Source organism: Ambystoma mexicanum, chromosome 3q, assembly GCF_040938575.1.
Source record: "Ambystoma mexicanum isolate Mex_15411 chromosome 3q, UKY_AmexF1_1, whole genome shotgun sequence".
NCBI lineage: Eukaryota > Metazoa > Chordata > Amphibia > Caudata > Ambystomatidae > Ambystoma > Ambystoma mexicanum.
This window is the reverse complement of record NC_090926.1, coordinates 45072178-45084216: the sequence shown is the minus strand read 5'-3', so window position 1 is coordinate 45084216 and position 12039 is coordinate 45072178. Positions and strand designations below refer to the sequence as shown.

Genomic DNA, 12039 nt, shown 5'->3' with positions numbered 1-12039 from the left:
TACTTGAATGGCCACCATGGAAGGGGAGAAGGGATTACGTGTAGTCTCTTCTTCCCTTCCATGGTGGGCATTTTCTTCGTTTACTATTGCCGCCATGGAAAGAGAAATCAGACTGTATTTTCCTGTCCACTGTAGCCATTTATTTAACTTTTAGGTTTTCCGTCTGTGAAACACCATTAGTACCCCGGTCCAATTCGTAGGCCTGTAACTATGGGCCCCAGGGGCATTACCTTATGCGGTAATGGCCGCAGGCTCTGGGCTTATTGCCTAATTAATGCACAGTGTGTTGACCTCTGAATTAGGAAAATCACCCCCAGGCATACATGATCAAGTGCCTGACTCTGCTAGGCCTGCATGCAGTCTTACAATTCCCCACGTCATCTTTATTTGATAAACTTCAGAAGGATAAAGGGCTGAGGTCTTCTAATTTAAATCTGGGTTCTGCAGATTACATATCGATCTCAGTAGTAGATTCATTCACCGACTGAGCTACCTTACTGCAGAGTGTAATGTGCTGTCCAAATTGAATAACATTTGCAGGTGCACAGGACTCAATTTCCTCTTGCTCAATCCCTCCCCCTCTCCCAGCCTCCTTCAACCCCTCCCTTTCCCCTCACCTTTTACTCCCTTCCTGAAGCCTTCTAAGTTATTTGTTGTATGTTTCCCCACCACAAATCAGCCCCACCTGCCTGAATTTTCTTAAAGATTGATGATTCTTCAAGCGGTTTTGAACAGATTTGGGCTGGAATGAAAATCTGCAGGACTCTGCAAAACGGGTAGAACCTCATTAGGAATTTCATGGGAGCCTACAGATCACTTTTCAGAAAGTTCACCCAGGCTTACTGAATCCAGGTGGACAAAATGTGTCCCACAACAATGTTTTCTTTGAAAGGACTCACTACAAGGATACTGATGCAGAAAGACAATTCTAGGCAGCTGCCTAGGATACCACCAGCAGAGGATCACCAGAGTTACCACGGGTGCCATTTTGTCCATGAAATCTTGCTCCATTCTAAGAGATGGTGGGTGGTGCCAAAATGACAATTTTTCTGGTACTGCATAAGATTTTGCACTTACCCCAGCTCAGTCTGATTTCGAGCTTTAAATATATAGTACAGTGAATCCTTGGGGTCATTCCCTTGTGTGCTCCAGTGTGTCATGGTTGTTGTCTGACCGACCTGTACAGATTGATTCCTGATGACTTAGCTACTGGCTGGGAAAAGCTTGGCCACTAGAGGGTCAAGGTCTGAGACTTTCATTTTTGGGCCTCCTCCTAACCTTACGTCCAGAGTGGTTTTTCATGGTTCTGCATTTAGGATATGGTCATTTTGATGAGAAGGCAGATGTTGAGCATAAACATTGAAAGTGGATAGACAAGTTCTCCCCCTGAATCTTCTGTCCATAGATACATCTTGCAAGCTCCATCTGAGATGAGGACAGTGGCCTTTGCAGCCATGTACTCCAGTGCACTCCACGTTGACCCTAATGCTGAAGTTATGTTATGTTATTTGGCATTTATATAGCGCTATATATATCATGTGTATAAACTGAAAGCGCTGGTAGGTTGAACGCCATTGGTGACCGTAGGCCAGGTTAGTTGAGAGAGTAAGGTCTCATAGGGTGCTTGGGTGCACCAATTATGTGTGCAGCTGATGTAATTGACTGATGGTAGCTTCAGCCTAGCATTAGGTGTGGTGGGATTGATATCAGTTGAATGTGTGCAGTCTGGAGGATGAACACCAAGATTTGGTTGCGGCTGTGTTAGGCCTGTGTAGGATGTTTATGTGTGCTGCTAGGCCGATAGTCATGTGATATAGCTGCATTTTATTAGAATGATGAGGTGTTCATGGAGTAAAGTAAGTAAAGGTCTTGTTTCAAGTGGCCCCATGATAGCTCTGCCCACTCCCCTGAAATTCTTTCCAGTCCAGGGTTATATGTTACTCAACATCACACAATTCATTTACTAAGAGTGGGTAGGAGTGGGTCGTCTCCTGCTTGGATTGGGATTGCGGGAGACTCCAGCACGCAAGAAGTGTGCAGCACGGGCAACACAGGGTGTTGGATACCTGGCAGGATCCCCAAGGTATTCGGCCAACTCATTCATGGAATAATAATAAAAAGGACCACACTGAGCAATAATAGCATATGTTTTGTGGCGTCTCGCATCAGCGAAGCCCATCAAGAAAGGGTATCTTCAGTCCTGACGAAGGCGCTACAACTGCCAGATTACGCTGAAACCGGTCGACTGTAAATAGGGGAGTACATTTAATTACCCCATTAAAATGCATGATTGCTGCCCAAGATGGCTGACTTTTGAACACACCCTTGGGGAGGAACGTGTCATGCTGACCCTGAAGAATATCAAAGGTGAAATTGTTATTATGATAGTACTCAGATGGGTCAAGAATAAAATAAGTGGATTCATCTTCGTAACTCGTTTTAATTTTTGATATGGTTATGAAAAGTCTCAATAGGGTGCCTGATTCAAAAAAAAGAATACAAATGATATTAGAAAAAGAAAACGTAGAGATAAGGCAAGCCTCGTAGGCGGTCCTCTTTCCTTAGACAGTCGGCCCAGCACTGCACTCTAGGGTCATAAACACTCAGGTGGGACAGTGAAGACCATATATGGATATAGTCACTGAGGCCTTGAGCTCAGAGGCCAGCGAGGGGATGCCTTGTTATCAGAGGCGTATACAGGGTAGGGCCTGAGCAGGCAGGGCCCACCCAAAATCTGTAAATGCCCACTCAGCAGCGCTGTGTGGGCATTTACAGATGTTAATGTCACTGCACTGGGCCCAAATACATTAGCTTCAGGCCCCACTTGTTAGACAATCCTGGATACGCCTCTGCTTGTTATGACTGCATGTGTTTCATATTCTCTCTGTGCATAACAATAAGGCCTAGCTCCGGAACGCTACCTTAGATTTCACATGGACTGAGGTTCAACATCAGCTGTGTTGCCAATGGACAGTGGGACAGCGCTCTCTTGAAATTGACAAAAGGGTGTCACCAACCAGTTGAGCCTTCAAAACCATCTGTGTCAGACACACACTTGGCAACACACTGTAAATGGTGCACCCTGACCACGAGTAAATTAGAGGGCCACAGGGAGCACATTTGGATCAATGATAAGTCCTATGTTTAGAACTCAACAAGAACAAACATCAATAAACCGGGCAGTGGAAAGTGAACAACACAAATACATTACACCAGAGTGGATGCTTAGGATTTTCAGTCTAAAAAAAAATCAGGTTTCTTAGAATTCAATTCTCAGTAACGTGTGTTCTGTACTTGCCACCCACCTCTAAGACTAGGATCTGAGATGCTTTCCTCTATGATGAAGTCCGTTTAAGTGCAATCCTGCATCTTGGTTGGCCAAGGTTGATTCCTGACTCTAATGTCTAGAGAGAGTGCTAGAGTGGGGAGGGACAAACAATAGCACTGTAAAAGCAAGGTCCACAGATGGTTTCTCACACACGCTCTCTTGCTGTGTATTGTTCTCGTACTGTGAGTTGCTGCTTCTTGCTCTTTCTGCATGTTTTGCTCTCTCACTGTTTGCCTTGGTCCTTTGCTCTAAGTTGTCTTGCCGTGGTGTTCTCTTTCTGTGTGTTTCTCTCTTACTCCACGTTTGATTGTGTTGTTTGGCTCCCTTGCTGTGTGCTGCTTTCTATTGGAGTGCACTGTTTTCTTGTCCTGGGCGTTCTTGCTAGGTGCGTCTTGGTGTGTGAGTTGCTCCCTTGCTGTGTGCTGCTTTCTATCGGAGTGTACTGTTTTCTTGTCCTGGGTGTTCTTGCTGGGTTGCTTCTTGGTGTGCGAGTTGCTTTCATGCTGTGTGTTTTCTTGTTATGTGCTGCTCTTGGTTTGAGTTGCGCTCTTGCTGCGTGTGCCGCACTCTTTGTCTGTTTTGATGCTGTGTCTTGCTCTCGTTCTGGGTGTATTGTTATCTTTCACATAGTTGTATTGCTGTGGGTTGCTCACTGGCTGTGTTCTCTCTCTTGCTGTGTGCTGTTTGTGTGTTTTATTTCATTTGGCTGTGCAGTGTTCTATTGCTGTGTTACTCACTGGGTTTGAGTGATCTTTTGTTGTCTGTGTTTTATCGCTTTCTGTGTTTTGCTATTTTTTTATCTCTCCTTGTGCATGTTGGTGTATAATTATATCATGTTCTCTTTGTTTATGTTACTATTTGTATTTCCCTACTCTGGGTAGCCTTGTGCTCTGTCGTTCCCTCTTACTTTTTATCTTTCGTCTGTGAACTGCGTTGCACTCTTGCTGTTTGATGCATTTTATCTATGGTGCTTTCTTGCTGTGTGTTATCTTTTTCTGGTTGGCTATTTGGTTGCATCTCTGCTGGAAATCGTTGCTGTGTAGGAATGTCGTTTTCCTGACATATTTGTTGCAAAGTTTTACACTCTTGCGTAAGCGTTACTCTGATCGCTTAGTTTTCCCATTGTGCTGTTTGTTTCAGCACCTTTCTGTGTGTTGCTCACTTGTTTTGCTTGTTGGAACTATTTCACATTGCTGTGTTCCCTTGATATGAATGTCGGTGGCAGAGGCGTTGCTAGGGGGTGGGCGGGCTGAGAGGGCTATAGCCCCTGGTCTTTTGGTTGTAGCCCCGGATAAAATCTCAGGAGCTACAACCAAAAGGCTAGCTAGCCCCCAGTCCCAACAGTTCCAACATTAGCATAGCCCCGGATCTTTCCCAGACCTAGCAACACCCCTGGTTGGTGGTTAGCTAGTAGGTTGTTATGATCTCTTGTTATGTGTTGGTCTCTCGTGGTAGGTGTTTTGGACACCTGTGTCAGCCTCTGGCACCTCTGATTAGTTGTTTGCTGTTATTCACTTGACACGTGTTTTCTTGTCTTTCCTCTTCATTTCCCCATGTGTTTTATATTTTGTGTATCCTACTGTGGCTCTTTTTGTTATGTGTTGCTGCCTTACATCTATGCTGTATGACACAATGATGTGCCCTTGCTGTGTGTGTTACTCTCGTGCTTCGAGTTGCCTTTTAGCAACGCCATTCAGTTGCTGTGACTTTTGAGTAAGCGTGCCACTCCAGTTTTTGTCCCTCTTGTGTTTCGGTAGCTGGGACCCCTCTCTGCCGTTTCTTGTCTTGCGTTGTGTGTTGATCTGCCGCCACGCCATTCTCTTCCTGTGTTTTCCTCCTTTGCAGTTAGTTTTCTCCTTGGTATGCGTATGTATGTTGCTGTCGTCTTATGTGCCCGTGTGCCTCGCTTGCCGTGTGTGCTGCTTTCTCCCTGTGCAGATGCCGGGTTGGTGCGCGCACTCTGCTCTTCTCTGCCGACTCTTCTGCGCGTGCATTAGTAACCTGTCTCCCCGCACACCAGCAGCCCGTGTGCAGAGGCGTGTGTGTGTGTTCATGTTTTATTGGGTCCTGTGCATCGTGGGCCACTTCCCCTGCACATTCCTCTGCACCCCGATTCGGACCTCACCTTCTACTGCTCAGAAAGGGGCATAGGGCCCGGTCCCCCCTTCTCCACTGCTCCCCGTTTTCCAGCCTCCGCTGTTCCATAGAACCTGTTGTGGGCCAGCGGTGCCTCCCCTAGCGGACCGCTGCAAGTTCTCGCAGCTGCGTGCATTCCTCGTTATATGCTGCTTGCATACTCTGTTGCTATTGGAAACCTAAGACAGAGCCATCTTTTCCTCTCGCCGAGTTTCCACCCATCTCTCTCTCTCTCTCTCGCTCTCCTTCCATTGCAGCCTTCGTCGGAGCATTGCGGCGGGATCCTGGGGCCGCAGTCCATCTGGGAGCAGCGGCTGTCGGACAGCGGCGTGGCCCGGATGCCGGAGGACTGACGCACAGAGCGTGCAGCGCCTGGACTTCCCATCGCAGGGCGCACTTTGAGGTGAGTGATGGGGAAGGGACGGGGTACTGGGTGTCGGTCACTTCGCACAGCAAAGGCGCATGGGTGTGGTGGGGGTCTTGCCGTGAGAGGAAAATAATCATTGGCGATTGATCATATGTTGGCCATCCATATAGCAAAGACCAGAAACGCAATAACCTGGAGATGATTTAAAGAGGCGCGTCTGGTATTCAGTCAACGTGGTTTATTATTATGTGTTTACCTGCCTAGGGCGGAAGGCAGATTCGACCCTAGTTGTGGACCTGCAGCCCACCTCTATAGCGGGAACTCAACCCACTGAGCTGTAAGGCCTTTTGTCTGTTTGGTTTTTGGAGTTGTGTAACTGTTGCTTGCTTCTATGCCCATTTGTATTCGGCGGCTCTGGCGCCCTGCTATTTGTTGTCGTGACTCTATAGATCATTGTAGAATGTGTAGGGTGTAAAAGATGGCCCAGGGCCGGGCATGGCTGCCTCCGAGGAGAACTGTCCAGCGCCAGGCAGCTGTGCAGGGCGTGCACTGGCGCTGTCCCTGGTGCTGATCTGCTGGTAGACTGCAACGACGTCGCTTTGGGAGCCGGTTGTTAAACTGAAGTACTGGGTGGCAAGGGTGCGGCTGAGGTAGTACAAATGGACCTGGGCATAGCCCTTTCCTGCAACCCGTCGTCCTAAATGTGGGGTGCTGCAGGGGGCTGGTCCTCCTAGTGCTCTTCATGCTGTCATGGGTGATGTACTTTTGTAGACGGTGTCCTCTCGTCCCACCTCTCGCCCCCGGGCGGAGGCTGTGCCTCACCTCATGTACTCCGTTAAGTTTGGGGGTGCAGACCTTCCCGAAGCGCTATCTCTTGTACGCAACAGCTGGGCGTCTGGGCGCTATTTGGGTGTGCCTGTGTGTGTGTCCCCATGCGGGCCCCTACCGACGACATACATAGAGCAGATTGTACCCCAACGAAATGTGATATGTGCACGAGTTTTGTAAATGCCAAAAATTCCATGTCTTGCAAGCGGGAGAGGAGCAGGTTTGCGGGAGATCGCATTCATGCCAGTTAAGGGAAATATTGACCGATTTACACAAGACCCGTGTCTAAGAACAGCTATTCCTCAGCCGAGTATTCTATTGAGAGTCGTGTGCTTTACTCTATGCGAGTGAGAATGGATTTAGCTCATCGCCGTGTGATATCAACGTGTGTATATCCGTATTGTGTGAGAAAACATATCTGCTGTCTTGCAGCCAAGCTCCATTCCTGTCTGTTGTACCACCTTCCTTCAGAGAAAATCTATCTCACTCAGTCTGATATAAAGTTTATCCTTACTTGAGAGCAGATCTATCTCACCCAGTGGGATATTGACAGAGTTATCCCTGCTTGAAAAGAGACCAATCCCACCGAGCAGTGTAAAATACACAGCGTAATTTCGGTTTTAGAGCTGATCTATTGCACCCACTTTGATATAAACCGCTTTATCCGTGTTTACATACAGATCTATCTCATAACATAGTTAAATTGGCAGTTCTAACTTGGGAACGTGTTTGAGAGCAGGCTAAGCAGTTTTACAGAACGCCCTTTGTATGGGAACAGTTTTTTCACACTCGGTTGTGAGAGTAACTTCTTTATATCACCCCGATTGGGAGCACTGATCTATTTAAGTGACAGGCGATTATAAAGCGATTTCTATCAACCCAAAACAGTTTTTGACAACATGTAATTTTCAGGCTTGGGAGTGTCTTAATAGGGACAGTGCACTACTACCAGCACTACTACCAGAACTACTACCAGCACTACTACCACCACTACTACCAGCACTACTACCAGCACTACTACCACCACTACTACCAGCACTACTACCAGCACTACTACCAGCACTACTGAATGTGCATCACGCCCCCACATGTGGAAATGCCAGGGATCCCCACCCATATGTGTGCCAATATAGGATTTTCTCACCCAGATTAGGGACATATTTGGTTCATGCCAAACTGGTATAAGGGCTAACACTCCATTGACCTATCCACCATATATTATGTGAACAATGGCCTCACTCTTCTAACTGCTCTAATTTGATTGCAGTGAGCTTGTCTGGCATTGGTCATAAGGATGTGACTAGAAGCCCAAAGTCACTAAAATTGAACACACGCCTCAAACGTGTCCTAAAGAGGCAGAAGGGTCCAACTAAGCTGTCTTCATAAATTGATGATCTGGGAACACAACTTGTAGAATAGATTGTGCAACATAAATATTCAAGTAAAGAACATATCAAATGCATGTTTTGGCATAAAGTCATTAGGAAACATTTGAAAAGGAATTATACCTAGAGGATTTGATGGAGCAATTTATAAACTAAAACTGAGAACAATTTGAATGTATGTATTCCCGCTATAGTAACTAGACAAGTTAGGAGGGAATATTTGCTTATCAAATACTATATCAAGAAGTCCAAAAGAATCCAGGAATATTCTAATTCCAACTGATCAATTAGAATAAACGCCCCGATGAACACCTTTGTTTCATGGCCAAAACACCTGATGGTGATCAGTAAAGATTGTGTGTACTGAAAATTGACTAGTGTGTCTATTTTTGCGAGATATCACATTAGAATTGGAAAATTACTATTAACTCAGTGGGTGGGGCAAGTGGTCTTTACGTGGTGTTATAGTTGGTTTATATACTCTCTACGTGAAGAAACAATGGGCGTCACCACCACACTTTTCAATGCGATGCCCAGCTTGTATCAGGTTTTGTTTCTCAGTCCTGAGTGGAACACCAGGGTGGTGTAAAGTCTCTGTATGACAGAAAGGCCATCTCCAACGTCTCTGATGAATGAATTTGGGCTCCATGTGTGCATTCATTTATGTATCGATGCTTATTATGTAACTGTTAATAATGAACTGAGGCCTCTTTAAAGCACTATCCAATAATGCGGGGGGTTAGGAGGGAGAAGAGAGTGGAAAAGAGAAGAGCAAGAGAGTCTGAGTTTGGAGGACCACTAGGGTGGGCATAGAATAACTAAACAAACCTTGATAGTTAGCTAGAAAGCAATGAAAAGAGGACTTGCACCGAGAGGTTCCAGGCACACAGTTCTCACCTCCTCCCAAACAATGTCTACAAAAGGCCACCAGCTCTCTGGCTCAATGGATGCCTCTACCTGTACAACCCAGAGCTCATGCGAGTCAGAGGGAGGGGAGCAGCGGCACTCGTAGTTGAACCCCTTTCCAATCACTAGCCAGATGGGGATTCTTTCAGGAGAAGGGCAGCATCACCATCACCAGGGTGCTAAGGGCACAGCTTTTGCCACTCTCCTGGGCAAGGTAGACCAGTCCTTGGCTCCAAAGTCGCCTTCACTATAGAAGCAGAATTGGACAGTAGATGTGCCCATATGTGGCTGTGGTTGCTTGTGGGGGCACTTGACTTGTGTAAGGGATGCGGGTTACAGAATGCTGCCACTTTGCCTCCTAGATTAAGCCACTGCTGTCCATGGGGGGATGAAGGGAAGAGAGGAGCAGAAAACAGAGAGAGAAATACTGAACCTGGCAGTTGTAACTGATAGGGTTGGGTGAAATTGAAAAAGTCTATTCCGCTTGCCGTAGAAGTGAAATCTGTAAGAGTTCTGCTTTGCCTCGATCTGTCGTTTTGTCACCCCTGCATATTGAAAAGAGCAGTGCAAAGTTTCTTGTGCCATCTTCCAAACCCAAACGAGCCGTGCAACTTTTCTCGTGCTGCTGTGCGAGTCTAGCATGGATCAAAAAGAGCAGCATGAACATTCACGTGCCGCTGCGATAACCTAGCACAAATCAAACAAAAAGCTGTGCAAAATTTCTCGTGCCGCTGTGCGCACCCAGCATGGTTTGAAAAAGACATGCAATGTTTCTCGTGCCACAACGCAAACCTAGTACATATCCAAAATAAGTCCACGTAAAGTTCTTGTGTCACTGTGTGAAACTAGCACAGATCATAGAAAACTGTGCAACGTTTCTCATGCTGCTGCATGAAACTACCACTGATCAAAAAAGACCCACACACATAGTTTCTCGTGCCGCTCCACAAAACTAATACGGATCAAAAAAAGACTTGCATGAAGTTTCTCATGTCGCAAACCTGGTACGGATTGAAAAAAGAGCTGCACAAACGTTCTCGTGTTGCTACTCAAGCCTAACACAAATCGAAAAACCATGCAATGTTTCTTGTGGCCTTGCACAAAACTAGCACATAACCCAAACAAAAGATCTGTGTGAAGTTTCACATCACACTGCATGAAACTAACATGGGAACACAAAACCACGCTCCATGCAAAACCACACAGAACCGGGCAACATTTCAGTGGCGGTGGAGCCTTATTGCTGATTTCACAGAATGGGTGCAGGCAGATTCTAGTGAGGATTCTGCCCTTTTTGCATTGCGGAGGAATATTTCTCTCACCCCTAGTATGTTACGGGTGCACCTGCACTGCATGTCATGCTGTGTTATGTTATGTGATATGTTCACTGGCAAAGCATGTACCTTCCATTGGTATCACCTGATCGTATGGTGCGCTTTGTGGAGTTGTGGGTTGAGGTAGATTAGTGAAGTGGCGATAGAGCGGATGAGGGAACCGTGGGGAGAGGTGGAGTAGAGTGTTGGGGTAGGGTGAGAAAGACGGGGAGAGTTGGGTGGGGGCAGAGGAGGTAGATTAGTGGGTGATGAGGTGGGGCAGAGTGGTGAAGTGGGGTAGAGTGGGGTGGGTTGAAGTTGTTGGGGGTATGGTGGTGGAGTGGTGTTGGCTAGCGGGATAAGGTAGATAGCTGTGCTTAGGTAGAGTGGTTTGAGTTTGGGGAGAGTGGGGTGAGGTGGGGTAGAACATTGGAGTGGGGCAGAGGAGCAGGGTGAGGGGAAGTATGGGATGAAGGTAAAGTAGATGGAGTAGAGTGGCTTTGGGTTAGGAGGAGAGTGGGGTGGTGATAGGACACTACAGTATGATAGAGTGGAGAGGGCAGAGTGTGAGTGTAAGGGGAAGTGGGTACTGTGCAGTGGGTGCCAGTGGAGTGTAGTAAGGTTTTGTGGTTAGGGGCATGGGACACTGCAGACGACATGGGGAGAGGGTTGACAGGGAGACAATACCAAACATTGGCAGAGCAGGCCTTGTGTTTTTGCTGGCGCCCTACCCTGCTGCAGCATGCCTGGCGCATGGGTGCGAGAGGAGGAGGGATATGGGTTTGAGATGTTGCTGGGTGAAAAGCATTAGATAAACTGAGAAGTCTGTGGTTTTGTTGGGGCTGCTGCCATGCTGCTAAGTGGAGGGAGTCAGTGGACCCTGAAAAAAAAGCAGGACAGACCATGGGCCTCATTACGACCCTGGCGTTAAGGGTTTAACGACGCCGTAAAAGGTGTCGGGCGACGTTAAACCCTTAACGCCTCATTACGAGTTCCCTTTGCGGGACCCGACCTTAACGCCTGCTTTTAGGAGGCGTTAAAGTAGGGTGCCGCAAAGGGACCTTGGTGCTAAGTACGGTGCCGCAATTTGCGGCACCGTACTTAGCGCCTTCCCCATTCCTATTGAGCCCTATGGGGCAAAAATGGGAATGGGAAAGGGCCCATGGTGAATGGGGAATTACCGCCTCGCCAACCTTGGAATGGGGCGGTAATTCCGCCATTCACCATGGCGGACCCCGGCATGGACCATGGTGCTAATAGCACCATGGTTTAGCGCCGGGGTCGTAATGAGGTCCCATGTGATTGTTACTGTTTTGGGAGACAGGTGGAACCTGCCATGCCTGTACCAGGGCTGCAGCAGGTCCACAGACTGAAGAAGCAACTGAGATCACTGTACCTGGCCCCTCCTCTCATGAAAGCCCAGGCATAGCTTCATTTCTCGGAGCACCTGTTTGGGAGACATACCTCTACACTCCTTCATTGGATTATATGGTGGAATGTAACAAGAAATAACGTTTAGTGACTCACCTAATTCATGGCACAGAGTTGCCATGACAGCCAGCTATGCATCTTCTTAAACCCCTTTCCTCACCCTCTCGTGTTTTGGTGGGTGGAACACTAAAATGAAACAAAACGAAACATGTGCATTTGGAGATAGAATGTCAAATGGAGATGTTTAATACAATCAGTTTTCAGTAATACTTTATATAGTCATACAAACCAGCAACAGTCAGCAGTTTCGGTCTCTTCTTGGTTTTTTCAGACCTTCATCAGGGT

At 47.1% G+C, this 12039-nt stretch overlaps 1 protein-coding gene across 2 annotated transcripts in view; it reads left to right on the top strand.

Annotated features, from left to right (window-relative positions):
* Window positions 1–12039, top strand: part of ELFN2 (extracellular leucine rich repeat and fibronectin type III domain containing 2) — a 653542-nt gene that overhangs the window by 246083 nt on the left and 395420 nt on the right. Inside the window, exon 2 of one of the 2 annotated variants that reach the window (XM_069653035.1) lies at window positions 5722–5867. The exons of the other annotated variant lie outside the window; for it this stretch is intronic. The gene's annotated coding sequence lies outside the window, so the exon portion shown is untranslated. The remainder of the gene's footprint in view (window positions 1–5721; window positions 5868–12039) is intronic. 2 annotated transcript variants of the gene reach the window in all.